This window comes from Erinaceus europaeus, chromosome 8 (genome assembly GCF_950295315.1).
Source record: "Erinaceus europaeus chromosome 8, mEriEur2.1, whole genome shotgun sequence".
NCBI lineage: Eukaryota > Metazoa > Chordata > Mammalia > Eulipotyphla > Erinaceidae > Erinaceus > Erinaceus europaeus.
Window position 1 is genome coordinate 14,052,492 of NC_080169.1, and position 14,968 is coordinate 14,067,459.

The window sequence follows — 14,968 nt, forward strand, 5'->3', positions numbered from 1 at the left end:
AATCTGGAACCTGGTGGCTGAAAAGAAAGTTAACTTACAAAGCCAAACAAATTGTTGATCAATCATGAACTTAAAGGCTGGAATAGTGCTCATATATTTATATTATTTTATTCCTGATTTCATAGTGATTTACAAGATTATAAAATAATAGGGGTGTAATCCCACACCACTCTCACCACCAAAGTTCAATCACTGTATCTTTAATGTGGCTGACTTGGCTCCACACACACTCCCCCTGGTAGGGAGGAGCCTTCAGCTTGGCCCCAGCATGTAAACCAAGTGGATTCAAGTCATGACCTTACCCCCCTTGAATGATCTGTGCCTCTGCTCTCTAGACCCAGCAGAGAGATCCTCCCTCTTTAACCCATCATGTCCCTTGACATCCCCTTCCCCAATACTGAGCTCTGTGGGAGCAGGAACTGTGTGGGGTGCTTACTGAACCCCACAGAGAATCCCCTGGTGCTGGAGCAGCTCTGCAGACTCTGGCCCAGGCAGGGCTTCTAGTCTAGGCTGCTGGGATCCCCACTGGATCAGCTGTAGGTGCTCACTGGCACTTGGACCCTCCAAGGAAGGCCACAAACAGTGTATTCTCTTCTGAAATGGGGCAAATGAAGCTCGGAGAAGCTGAGGGCTGACCCTGGGCCCCAGGCCTTATGACTGGCCTTGAAGCTCTATTCTAGATTCCTGGTTTTAATTGCATCTCCCACTGTCCTTCTACTCACCATTTACCCATTTTTCCATACACTAATCCTTTCACCTGTCCTTTCACTCACTCATCCCTCTGTGGAGAATCCCCTAGGACAAGCCTCTGATGTCATGTCCTGTAACTTGTGTCCACAGTCCCGACAACAAACCCCGTGAGCTAGGAAACCCCACTACATGTTCTAGAAAATGAGCCAGACAACCAGAAAGATCTTTTCACCAGTCAGTGAGTGGCAGTATGAAGGGTTCTTCCAGGTTGAACCTGGGGACAAGGTTCCTTCAGTCTCCCTTCCACAGGCCACACATGGGAGACACGAGAGGGAAATCATCTGCCCCCCAAAAGGCAAAGCAGACAGAGGTATGCCTTCAGAATTGGGCTGTGTCACGGTAAAACATGTGCACACATCTGCAAAATCCAGAGGCACAGCCATCTATGCAATGAGAAGTAAGTGTTCTTCCAGATCCCATCCTATCCCTGGGGGCCACCTCTGCTCCCAGGGTCTGGTGCTCTTCCTCTCCCTCCACGTTCCTCTTTTGCCAGCCTCTGTCTCTCTGTCTCTGCCCTCTCCTCTCCTCTCCTAGCCATGTGTATTTATTTATCTTCTCATGGCAGCACCTGCCAACTGTCCTGCTCTTTCTTTTTTCACTCAGGGATAGAGCTTGGTACCCTTCCATGGGAATAGCAGTGCTGCCATATTGTTTTGAACCGCCCCTGGGATATATCAATATTTATTTACACTGTACCTTTCAAAGTGTTAGGTTGTCTCTAATCTTTTGTAGCTATAAGCAGTGCTGCAACAAATATCCTTGTAAGTAAGCCAGTTCTCATATGAGTGAGTCACACTGGAAGATATTTGTCTCAATTTTAGCAACCTCTTAAAAGATATCATCGGTTTTTGTATCATGCATAGAAATACTTAAAAAAAAAACTAAAGCATATGTCTTTTACTGAGGGAGGGAAATGAAGAGAGAAACCACAGAACCAAAACTTCCTTCAGTGTGGTGGGGACCGGGCACGAACCAGGGTCACACGCGTGCTGAAGCAACTCACTATTCAAGTGAACTCTTTCACCAGACCCCAAAGAATTTATCTTTTAAAACTCTCCCATTCTTCTTCCTAGTAATTAAATAGATTCATTTCTTCTGACATTTAAATCAGGGATTTATTAAAGCATGAGACATGGAACCATCCTTTCTTTCCTCAAAATCATCCAATTGTTCCAAGTCACTTAATAAATGATTTAGTTCCTACCTAATAAGTAATGTTAACAGGGGGCTAGACAGTGGTGCACTTGGTTAAGTGTACATGTTACCATGCATAAAGACCCAGGTTCAGCCCTTTGCTCCCCACCTGCGCGGGGGGGGGGGGGGGGCACTTCCCAAGCAGTGAAGCAGGTCTGTAGGTTCTTTCTCTTTTCCTCTCTATCTCCCCACCCCTTCTCAACTTCTTTCTGTTATATGAAATTGAAAAAGGAAAAAGTAGCCACCGAGAGTGGTAGATTTGTATGCTGGCACTGAGCCCCAACGAAACTCTGGTAGCAAAATAATAGTAATAGTACTAGTAATGTAATAAATCTCACTTTCCTCATGTTTAGGAGAATTTGAGGGTTACTCTCTCATTAATTTGTTCACCTAGGGACCAATGTCACCTTTGTGATCATTATGGACTTATAGTACATTTTACTATTTGCCACGGATAATCCTTTCAAGCTGTCATTTCCTTGTTCTTCTGATGTATTTGTTTATTGAGAATTATAATTAAAAAAAACCTTAACCACGTTTTAAGTTCATCAGTGTTAACTGTATCCATAATGATATACACTGGACCTCTAGAGTTTCCTCATTTTTGTAAAATTTAAACTTTAAAAAATTATTATATTTATTTATTTATTGGCTAGAGATAGCCAGAAATTGAGAGGGAAGGGGGTGATAAGGAGAGTAAGAGACAGAGACACCTAAAACACTGCTTCTCCATTCACAGCTTTCCCCCTGCAGGTGGAGGAAGAGGGCTCAAACCTGGATCCTTAAGGATTTTAACATGTACACTCAACCAGGTGTGCCACCACCCGGCCCCTAAAATTGAAACTTTGTGCCCACTAAACAATATATTTTATATTTATTCTACATGACTTCAGAAGGAATTTTTTTTTTTTTTTTTTTTTGTCTCCAGGGTTATTGCTGGGGCTCGGTGCCTGTACCAGGAATCCACTGCTCATGGAGGCTGTTTTTTCCCCTTTTGTTGCCCTTGTTTTATCATTGTTTTATTGTTGTTCTTATTGTTGTTGGACAGGACAGAGAGAAATTGAAAGAAAAGGAGAAGACAGAGAGGGGGAAAGAAAGATAGACACCTGCAGACCTGCTTCTCCGCCTGTGAAGTGACCCCCTGCAGGTGGGGAGCCGGGGATTCAAACCAGGATCCTTACGCTGGTCCTTGTGCTTTGCGCCACGTGCGCTTAACTTGCTGCACTACCACCCAACCCCCCTCCAGAAGGAATTTTTATAGCTCATTGTAAAACATGAACTTCTTACTAGACTTATTCATTCTATAGCCTATACAAACATCAAGTTTTATGTTGTACATCTAGAGCTAGTATGTTAAATGTAAATTCTCTCAGATTTTAAGATATAATAAGATGCTGGAGGCACTTACCTGCCTCTGTACCTGCAATTATGCTCTCCACTCTTTGTCTTCTCTTATATAATTTTGCTTCCCCTTTTTAAAACTGGCCCACAAATTATCTACATTGTCATTACCCCCCTTTTCTTTTCTAATTCAGTAGCTTTTATTTGCATATTTATTAATGTATTCATTTTGGGGGGTTATTTTAGTATTCTACTCTGTGCCATTGGATATTTATTTAAAATAATATATTATTGATGTAATGATTTAGCACTATGAATTTTCTTGTGAAAACTGCTTTCAGCGTGTTCTTGTATTAAACATTTCCATGTCTGGGCCAGGCAGGCAGTGCAGTGGTAGCACGTTGGGCTTGCATGTAAGTCATCCTCAACAGCACCAACAGCCAGAAAGAGTGGAGTGGAGCTGAGCAGTACTCTGGTAACAACAACAAAAAAAGGTAAATAAATAACATTTCCATGCTTGGTGTATTTTTATATATTCTGCTAGTTTCATTTATGTCTCCAAAGTTGTTTAAAAAATGATCAGTGCGCGCCTGTAGTCCCAGCTTGGAGGCGGAGGCTGGAGGATCACTTGAGCCCAGGAGTTCTGGGCTGCAGTGCGCTATGCCGACTGGGTGTCCGCACTAAGTTCGGCATCAATATGGTGACCTCCCGGGAGCGGGGGACCACCAGGTTGCCTAAGGAGGGGTGAACCAGCCCAGGTCGGAAAAATGATCAGCTTTCTGAATTTGTTATGTCTTTCTAATGTAATGGAATTATAATCAGTTTAGTACTATTTTCTACTCAGAATTTACTGAAGGTTGGTTTCTTTGTGCAGTGTATATGTACCTCTCTCTCTCTTTCTGTCCTCTTACTGGATATAAATGTTCAAAGGTCTATTTCTTGCTTTGAGTGTATTCAGTTGAAACTGTTGCAGGTACATTATATTTATGCATAGGTCAGATCAGATCTGTTGTGGACGTCAGAGAGAACTTTCCAGTGATGGGGGTCCCCTTCACCCGAGTGCATGACTTTGTAGCCTTTGATATGATAGCTGTAATTCTTGTCATAAATGCGCTGTAAGTGCAGATGATCTTTGGAACATGCATGTCGTGGCTGTACTCATTTTATTGTGCCTCTTTTCATTTTGCATGCTTCTCTCTGTCTCCCTCGGTAGTTCTGCTCTTATTTCAACCTTGCATGACACTGTGACTGTGATCATTGCTTTCTGTTTGACTCCTGTTCATTTGCCTACTCTTTCATTTTAAATATTTGAAAATTGTCTCCTCTAAAATGTTCTCCTGTTGAGTGGAGTGTAGAGATGAGGTTTTCGACCTGATTCGAAAGTTTTTTTTTCTTATCAATAACTGAGTATTGACTATTTGCATTAATTGATGGGGTGCATATGCATGGTCTTGTTTCTTTGTATATTCTTATACTTGATATCTATCTATTTTTGTGTATTGGATAGAGGCAGAGAAGCATCTAAAGGGAAAAGGGATAAATAAATAAATAGATAGATAAATCAAAAGGGAAGGGGAGAGAGTCAGAGAGACAGCTGCAGCCCTGCTTCACCTCTCACAAACCTTTCCCCCTGCAGGTGGGGATAGGAAGCTTGATCCTAGGTCCTTGCCCATGGTAACAGGTTCACTCAACCAGGTATACCACTGCCAGGCCCTCTCTTTCATATATTTTTCCATGTTTTTCTGTTTGCTTGGTTTTTTTTTTTTTTACCTTAACTTTTGTGATTTTGTGTTTTTAACAATTTTTATCTTAACTTTTGTGATTTGTCCTTGTTTAGTTTTCTATGTAGTGCTTTTTATCTCATTTTCCTCCTCCTTCCTTTCTAAGTGGCTTCTCTTCTCATCTGACCTCCTCGGTCCACCCCCTCATCCCAAGATCTTGTCTTCTTTATTATATATACTTATTTTTTTCTTATTTCTTTCTCTACCTTCTAGAGAATAAGCCCCATGGAGGAAGGAGCTATTCCCAGATCTGAAAACTGTCAAAGTTCACTGTGTTCCTCAAACTGAGAACTGTCACTGGAACATTTAATTCACACCAAGTCAATGTTTGCTGAAGGAGAGAATAATGGAGCCTTCGCAGTGTATCTCTTAAGTGGGTAGTTACTCTGTTAGGGAAAGATATGCAGGCCATCCACCCTGGGAAGGGCAAAGTTTATGATTTTAGAACCCAAGTTTTCCCCTGACAAATTGGGCATCCCATTGGGTCCGGGCGGTGGCACACCTAGTTGAACACACAGGTTACAATGTGCAAAGACCTGAGTTTGAGTTACCCGTCCCCACCTGCAGGGGGAAAGCTTTGCGAGTGATGAAGCAGGGCTGCAGGTGTCTCTCTCTCCCTCTTTATCACCCCTTTCCCTCTCAATTTATGGCTATCTCTATCCAATAAGTAAAGATCATTTTAAAACAATGGGTGTTCCAGGTTGTATAATGAGCTAGTAGCACCCTAAAGCTGGATTTCAAAGCTAGCTCTTTTGACTTCCAGTAAGATACTCCCATAAGAAGGAAAAAGAAAGCAGGGGGGAGAATGAGCTTATCATATGCTCAAACTTGCAGAAAATACAGCAGGAAGAGTGTAAGTTTTCCTTTTCGAAACTAGTGACTGTCACGGTGCACCAACATGCCCCAGTTCTCTCATGTGTGTTTTTACACACAGAAATGCATTCTCTTGTACCACTACAACACACCCCTCGAAATCAGGAAATCTGCGGCATGCTGCCAGCTAAATCTCCAGGCCCCTTTCAGGCTTGGTCAATTTCTCAGTTGTGTCATTTTCACCGAGAGGATGTGGATCTATCAACAGTTCAGAATCATTTGTTGTATTTAACTGTATACCTCAGTCTTTCTTTGCCTTTTTAATTTTATCTTATTACTGATTCTTAATTACAAAATTGTAAGATAATAGGGATGTAATTATGATTCCTCAAGATTCCCACCACTAGAGTTCTGTGTCCCATCCCCTCTACTGGAAACTACAGTAGTTCTCCCAAGGGAGATTCTTTTCTTTTTTTTCTTTCTTCTTTTTACAGTATAATCAATTTACTCATTTTATAATCTCATCACCAACTAGAGTTGTCCCCAGAGAAAAAGTTAGAAGATGAAACTGGTCTTTGTATAGCTTCATATTCCGTAACTCACACTTCAGTATCTTCATTAGCTATGGCAATACCCAAGAGAGATTCTGTGCCTATCTATAGTTATGTGTATAAATTTAATTTTTTTCTTCCCATTTTTTTAACAGTCTTGCCTTCACTTCCTTTTTAAGTCACCCCATACGCCTATTACTACTTCTGGGTGTCTTCCCTTTTTCCCTCTTTTCTCCAGATAAGAGAAACAGTGCCTGGCTTCCTCTGATGTTTTCCAGATTCGCTTCCCTTTTGTTGATGGTATAAAAGAAAAGATTCCTGTGGTCTGGGAGGTGGTGCAGTAGATAAAGCAATGGAAAATATTTTGAGAAAATATGCGGTTCTGAGTTCAATCCCCAGCAGCACATGTACCAGAGTGATGTCTGGTTCTTTCTCTTTCTCTCCTCCTATCTTTCTCATTAATAAATAAAATATTTAAAAAAAAACAAGATTCCTGTTGACAAATGATTCAGGTCCTGGTGTGTTGTTTTATCCGGACTGGCTTCACGGGCGGGTAACAGAGACGACCAGAGACACGTGGCTGGGCCGGGAAGCTGTATTTCTTTATTCACGAACAACGATTCATAAACTAACCAAAACTAATCACCAAACAAAACTCTCCTGCATCCTTCTCACATGGCGGAGCCAAGAAGTCTCGAACTCTGTCGGGGTTCTTTGGGGCGGGGACAAGCGGGCCCGTGAAACTAGCAGGACTAAACCAATTTTCCTGGCAGGGGGAGAACTAGACCAAACCAATGTAAAGCATACAACAATTCCCCCTTTTCTTTTTAACTAAATGACTACAGTATCAGGGGTGTGGGGTGAACAGAAACCTATATCATACAGGCATTTTCAAAAAAGAAACTGGCACAAACATGGAGAAACATGTAAGCAAGTAACAAGAACCAGTGTGCTGCCAAGGGAAGGCCTGAGGGGGCCATTTTTTGCCTCTGTGGGCAAAACTTTATCAGCTTAAAAAAAATTTCCTGCCTCTGGGGGACGTACTTGCCTCGACCGGCATTTTTTAGCGTGGGGGTGGGGAACGGCCTAGAGTCCCAAAGGCAGCTGGCTGCAGTCAGCGTTTGTTGTCTTGATGGGGGATGTCAGCCACCAGAATTCTGCTTTTTTGTAGAGAACTTGACAGCTGCAATTTACTTACTATGAAACAAAACTTGTCATTAGCATAACCATAGCACAATCTAACATTTCTAATTGAGAAGGAATTTGAGAGTTTTACATATCAACAACGTCTATTTAACCTTTTGTTACACCTATTTAAGATGGAGACACACCCTAGGTGTGCGCAGGTTTTGTTTAGACCAATTTAGTTAAAATATATTGATTGTTAACTAATTTTTACCTCAGACTTTAAATGTAAGTTAATTTTATCTTTATGAGAATTACGTTGAAAACCTTTTTCATTTAACTTTGTCTGGTAAGAATTTAGCCTTAAAGTTATATTCTTAACCTTAAAGTTAATGTTACCAAACTAAACACACACATACACATGGTCTTCAATACACAAGGAGAGAAACTTTTGTTACAAAGACATGTCATTTTAAACACGAATTTAGATATATACTGTCTTAGCCGTTCTGGGAGTGCGTTGTCCAGTGGTGGCCTCTTGGGCAGCTCCACTTCTAGGAATTGTAGGTTGCGATCTCTGCACGAATCTCTGCATATTCTAGCTCGTCTGCCTTCAGATCCAAGCTGGAGATCTTGGCCAGGGGGCCCAGTTTTGGCAGGGAGCCCAAGGTCTCCGGGGGGTCCGGCATCTGTCCAGACTTTATAGCATGAGGGCGGGCAGGCCAGCCATGCAGAAGGTGCGGGCCGAGGTGCCCCAGGGTGGCGGCCAAGATAGGCTGCCGCGGCCCTGCCCCATGGCCCTGCCATGTCTGCTTCCCTGTTTCCAGTGACCGAGCAGCATGGAGGGAGCCAGCACCCAATGTCCCATGGCTGAAAGCTGGCTCCTGTGGCCTGGCGTTGGGCTCCTGCGGGCTGGCGTTGGGCTCCTGTGGCCTGGCGTTGGGCTCTTGCAGGCTGGCGTTGGGCTCTTGCGGGCTGCCATTGGGCTCCTGTGGGCTGCCACTGGGCAGAAACCACAGGGTGGTCCAGAGATAAATGTTCCAGAAGCAGCGAAACAGTCTCGTGAAGAAAGGGCAGACGCCTTTGTGCTGGGAAATTGTGCAGTCACGTCTGCCATTTGTCCCCTTGGGCTATTGCTAGTTCCCTTGAGAGTTGGGACATTCTCGGAGTGCCTGTTTCGCCATGTTGTGCCCTCAGGGCATTGTCTATTTCCCCGTAATATTTGGAATGCTTTGGTTACTCCTCCCCCCTCCCATTCTCACGAAAGTTATTATCCTATCCTGGAGTGCTATGGTTACTCCTCTCCCTTCCCATTCTCGCGAAAGCTACTCCTATAAAAGCCCTTCTTCTTCCGTACCTTGCTCTCTTGCCAGTGCTTCACTCCGATGTTCAGACGCAGGAAAGGTTACTGCGTGAGGCGGCCATTTTCGCTACCTCCACGTGGCCCAACCTGCCTCTCTAGCACCCAACTCTGAGGTGCCAGCGCAAATAAAGATTTGTGTTTCCTCTTTGCTCCGGACCCCCTCTCTCTCATCTCTGCGGCCTGCGCACAAGCATAACAACACCTTTGGAGATCTCTTCACAAGCAGAAGAGAAGGCCATAGTGCATAGGTAGCCAAATTGTCTTCACTTATCTAAGAGATGCGCAGGTCTGGTCCCACGTTGTAGGTGCCATATGTTGTTTTATCTGGGCTGGCTTCACGGGCAGGTAACAGAGATGACCAGAGACACGCGGCTGGGCCGGGAAGCTGTATTTCTTTATTCACGAACAACGATTCATAAACTAATAACCCAAACTAATCACCAAACAGAACTCTCCTGCATCCTTCTCACATGGAGGCGCCAAGAAGTCTCGAACTCTGTCGGGGTTCTTTGGGGCAGGGACAAGCGGGCCCGCAAAACTAGCAGGACTAAACCAATTTTCCTGGCAGGGGGAGAGCTAGACCAAACCAATGTAAAGCATACAACACTGGTGGAATTGGGGTACAGAGCCCTCTGGTTTACTTCCTTTATCACTTACCCCTCTGAGAGTATGGACCAAAATTCTTTTTGGAGTGTAGAAGGTGGTATTTCTGGCTTCTATAGTTGCTTCTCCACTCTCTTTGACTTTTTTTATACTCTGTGAATTCATTGGGGATAAGGACTTAATTATGTTTATCTTCCTGTCCCCAAGGTCTGTACTTACTTGACCCAATGAGGGCACAAAGCAGAAGGCTGGTGGACAAGTGGTAAATGGTCAGCCTTCAACAAATGCCTGTTTCACAAATGGGCATGTGGGTGAGCAGGTGGATGGACGGATGGAGTCATGGATGAAAGGATAGATGAATGATACACGGTTCTTCTCCTTGAATTGTTCACTCATTCTGTAATGGGAAAAGGCTAGGTCTTTACCAGACTCCTTCTGGGGAAGTACCTCTATTTGTATAGGCTCCCGCAGCTCTGACCTGTGAGCAGGATTCTCCAGCCCCGTCTCCAGCCTATGATGATGGCTCCTTTTCCAGTATTGGGCCTCTTTTACTCCTCTACTTGACCGTCATCTAATTACGGCAGAGCCACAAGAATTTAGACCAGTAGTTGGATTGGTGCTAATTAGCACAGATACAAATCAAACCCAGGTCTCCATGGGAGTTTTTGTACCAAAGTTTCATATGAGTCTCTGGGCAGAGCTCGTGTGTGTCCTTTGCAGAGCTGCTTTCACTATCTTGGGGATGGCTGACACTTGGGAAGCTGTGACTCTCCTGTTCTTCACCCATGGAGATAGTATCTGTCCTCCAGGACTGAAGAGATTGGTGGGTAGGAAGGACAGCATAGCCACCCAAGAGGCCACCCTGAGATGTAGAATCCACTCTGATTCTACTTGTAGATGTGAGGAGGCATCTGGCTGAGTTGCTAGCATCTACCAGTGTTGGTGGGAGTGCTGCATTGGCTGGATTTTGAGGACTCCAGGAATGGGAACCCCCTTTTCTTTTCCTGGGCCTCACGCTGCCCTTTTGAGCCTCCCTCCTTGATTGTGTTGCAAAACCAGGCAGCTGAGTGGTCTGTTCACCTCTCACTTCCTAAATGGTGCAGGAATTGGTCACTGACTTACTGGGAGGTGTGTTTTCTGCATTCTGACCTGGCTTCCTGGTGCTGAGTAGACTCAGGACTTAGGAAGGCTGAAAGGCCTCTGAGAATCCTTCTCACTCACTGACTCTACCACTTTGCTCTAAATTCATTCAATCCCTATGTTTGCTTGTTTGTTTTCCTGGAGATGAGTCTAGTGGCCTTTGTCAGTATTTTTAGAATCATCTACTAAAGCAAAACAGTAGAGCTTGGCCTTGGCATGTATTTGTGGCAATGATTATGGGTTATTTTTGGTGCTTTTTTGAGAGGGGTCTGAGTGTGAGAGCTCCAAGATCATGGTTTGGGCTTCTGTGCTTCTGACTTGTGGAGACTAGGAGGTAGAACTGGAGGGAGGCTACATGGGCAGCCTATGCCTGTGTCAGTATTTGAGCCACCTCTCCCTGGCCTGGGAGCCATGGGTAGTAAGGGAGATTCAGTGCAGACCCAGTTGCCCTCTGAGAGACCTTGGATCAGTCTCTCTTGCTCTGAGTGTCCAGGCCCCTTGGTCTAGCTTTGCTCTACCTCTCCTTTTTTGCATGTCAGCTACATTATTTAAAATATGCCAAATAAGCACAGAGCAGATGCTTACAGGAGAGGGTTTGAAATTAAGCTATGTAATTTCTTAGGGAGGAAAAGAGGTCTGGAAGCAAATGTGGGTCAGCTTAGGTGGCAGTACTGAGAGGTTTTTTTGGAAAATAACTCCTTCCAATTTGAGAAATCGACAAAGGAAGTGATTCTGAAAGAGGCTTTCTCTTCTGGGCCACTTTGAAGCTAGACCTTGAGCCCAACAAGCAACTTCAAAGACTCAGCCTCCTGACCTTTGTCAGGCAGCTCCTGACAACTGTCCTTGTCCCCAAGGCCCTTTGCTGGTGGTTCTTTACAGAGCGGTTGATCAGTTCAATAGCTGGAAAAAAAATAGCCAAGTGACCTTCACTCTCGGAGATGTTAGTTTCACCAAGGGACAAGCCCCTTAACTAGAAACAAGTCCACTAAATCAGATGGTGAAAAGGGTAAAGGTCCTGATGGGGGGGGGACCCTTCCTCTAAAATCTCACTGGGTCAAGGGTACACTAGCTCCAAGCCTGCTGCCCTGAGTCCTCTTCCCAGTGATCCTCTCTCACTCTGTGACTTTGGTATAGGGTAGAGTCAAGGCCAGATGTAGGGTCTCACAGGAGAGGGTAGGAAACACTACCAAGGTAGCTGGACCATTGGAGAGTGTGGGTGAGTCTGGAAGGGAATGGTCAGGGAGATGGTGAGTTGCTCCCGAGTGGTTGTAGAGGTAGAGGGAACCTCACTTAGCACAAGCCACCCAGGGAGGAAGACTAATGACTCCCTCAAGTTTAGAGATTACTGTTCTCATTCTTCCCTTGTGCCCTGTCACTAGATGAGGCTCAGGCAGAGAAACACATATTCTCTCTCTGTGTCTCTCTAATTATATCTATCTATTTATTTATTGGATAGATACAGCCAGAAGTCGATAGGGAAGGGGTGATAGAGAGGGAGAGAGACAGAGACATCTGTAGCCTCTCTTCACCCAAGTGGTGGAAAGCTTTCCTGCTGGGTCCTTGCACATTGTAACGTGTGCTCAACCAGGTGCGCCACCACCCAGTCCCCGAAACCTGAGATCTCAACAGTACTTTTCTTCCCTTTCCTCAGGAGACCTGTCCCCTGCGCTGTGGTTGTAGCTACTCATGGGGATGGTTCACTCTGACTGTGATCCCTGGATCAGAAGCTGGTTACCCATTACTACAGCCCCTCATAGTGCCTCTCAGGTTTCTCTGAACAGGACCTAACTTGACCTTATTGGTTCAGGGTCCTTCCTGCATCTGGCTGAGGAACTTGTGTGTCTGTGAAAACAGACAGCCCTAGTCTTAGAAGCCAGACTTCAATGAAAGCATGGGAATTTGAGATCTCCTGGGACACTGCACAGCCACAGAGAATCGGGGCTGAGAGGTCACCACTGTGTTGTGAGAAGGAACAGTAGGGTGTGAAAGGAGTTGTTCTGAGTTGAAATTCTTTCCTCTTCTCTCTCAGCATTCAGTCTGGAAGAGATGAGTTTAAATGTGTCTCAATGAGTTTTTGTTCCAGATACATTTGGGCTTTTGATAAAGGACTCACTGACCTCAGACACCTGGTTTTTCTGTGCAGTTGAGCCTGGGGTACTTGCTCTTGCAGGGTGGGTGCAGACCCTGTGGTGGAGTCCCAGAGCCATCACAATGCCTTCCATGGGGGTGACAGTGGCTCCTAGGGGCATATAGGCAACCTTCCTCTGTGGTGGGCTCATTATGATAGGCCTCTCTATCTCATCACAAAGGTAGTTGTCCCAAGCTTGTTTTGAATTCAAGGAAAGTAAAGGCTTCTCTTTTTTTTTCTTAATTTTTTTATTTATAAAAAGGAAACATTGACAAAACCATAGGATAAGAGGGGTACAGCTTTGCACAATTCCCACCACCAGATCTCCATATACCAACCCCTCCCCTGATAGCTTTCCTACTCTTTAACCCTCTGGGAATATGGACCCAAGACCATTGTGGGATGCAGAAGGTAGAAGGTCTGGCTTCTGTAATTGCTTCCCCGCTGAACATGGGCATTGACAGGTCGATCCATACTCCCGGCCTGTCTCTCTCTTTCCCTAGTAGGTTGGGGCTCTGGGGAAGTGGAGCTCCAAGGCACATTGGTGGAGTTGTCTGTCCAGGAAAGTCTGGTCACATCCTGCTAGCATCTGGAACCTGGTGGCTGAAAAGAGAGTTAATATACAAAGCCAAATAAGCTGCTGGACAATTATGGACCTAAAGGCTAGAATAGTGCTGGTGAAGCATTGGGGGGGTCCTCCATTTTGTAGATAGCTAGTAGGCATATTTTAGTTATATTTCAAAGGGCCTGTAGCTATACTAGTGGGGTTTTTTTTTTTTTTGAAGGTGCCACGTTCTTGGTGAACAGTTACTAACAGAGGAGTGCTTTGGGAGGATCCTTCATTTACTAGTGCATTTGCCTCAGAGGCATTTATTTGGCCCTCTGCTCTGGTATGTTCTAAGCACAGAGCTAAATACTGGGGGCAGAGAGGAAGAATCTATGTTCAATGAACAAGTCTGGAAACCAAGACTCAGGCTGTCTGTTTCCACCAGAGTTCCATATCCCATCCCCTTTCTTGAAAGCTTTCTCATTCTTTATCACTCTGGGAGCATGGACCCAGGATCATTATGGGGTGCAGAAAGTGGAAGGTCTGGCTTCTGTAATTGCTTCCCTGCTGAACATGGGTGTTGGCAGGTTGATCCATACTCACAGCCTGTTTCTATCTTTCCCTAGTGGAGCAGGGTTCCAGAGAGGTGAGGTACACTGGTGAGGTCATCTACCCAGGGAAGTCAAGTTGGCATCACGGTAGCATCTGCAGTTTGGTGGATGAAAAAGCACTAAGATATAAAGCAGAACAAATTGTCTAATAATCAGGGACCTAAACCCAATACTGAAGCACAGTGGACCAAAGGTATTGTCTGGGGAAATGGTGTCAGAGTTGGAAATAGGACTAGAAAGCTGGATCAGGGCAGAGAGTAGCTCCCAAATATGGGAAAATACACACACACACACACACACACACACACACACACACACACACACACACATATATATATATTAATTATAAACCCTATTGATATGATCTGGGGCCTATATTCAGTTCAGGAGCCTGTGCAACCTCTGAATCCCTGTACACCTGAGCTCACATTCTGTGGTCATAGCTAGGAACATTCCAAGCTGCACCCATTGCCAGACTCTCTTCCTGGAATGGTAGAGTACTTTAGCCCAACCTCTCTTCTAAGAATGGGGCAGTTCCTACCATTGTTGATCCACATTGAAGGCAGGGTCCTGTAGAGCCCCAGAAAAGTGTCCATTATGTTATTTCTGATGGAGATGACCAGTGAGAGTGGAGAGAGGGATCTGTTAGAGGTCTAGGCCCATCATGTCTGTGGGAATCCCAGGATTCCCTGACCCTGGGAGATGAGGTAGCCTGGTAGAGACCAAAAGAACCATCATTAAAGGTCTCTTGTCCTTATTCAGATTTTGATCTCAATCTAATAAATAAAACCAATAGCACCTGGACATGTTTCACTTTGGACTCTGTCCACAGACGACAGGCCTGTGGTGTCAACCCTTCAGCTCTGTACTCTGGTGAGATGGTTCCTAGTTCATAGGACTCCTCAGTTCCCTTTCAGGTGGTGCACTTCCTAACACAGCCACAGCATCACATTTTTAGCAAGTCTGGTTGTCCCAGAAGGGTTGGGTTGACATCTCCCCTTCTCTGCTCCATATAAGAAAG

At 44.8% G+C, this 14,968-nt stretch overlaps 1 protein-coding gene across 5 annotated transcripts in view; it reads left to right on the forward strand.

The window, feature by feature from the left end:
* The window catches only part of TRAPPC9 (trafficking protein particle complex subunit 9), a 633,394-nt gene that overhangs the window by 521,975 nt on the left and 96,451 nt on the right, over positions 1-14,968 (forward strand). The window lies entirely within an intron of this gene.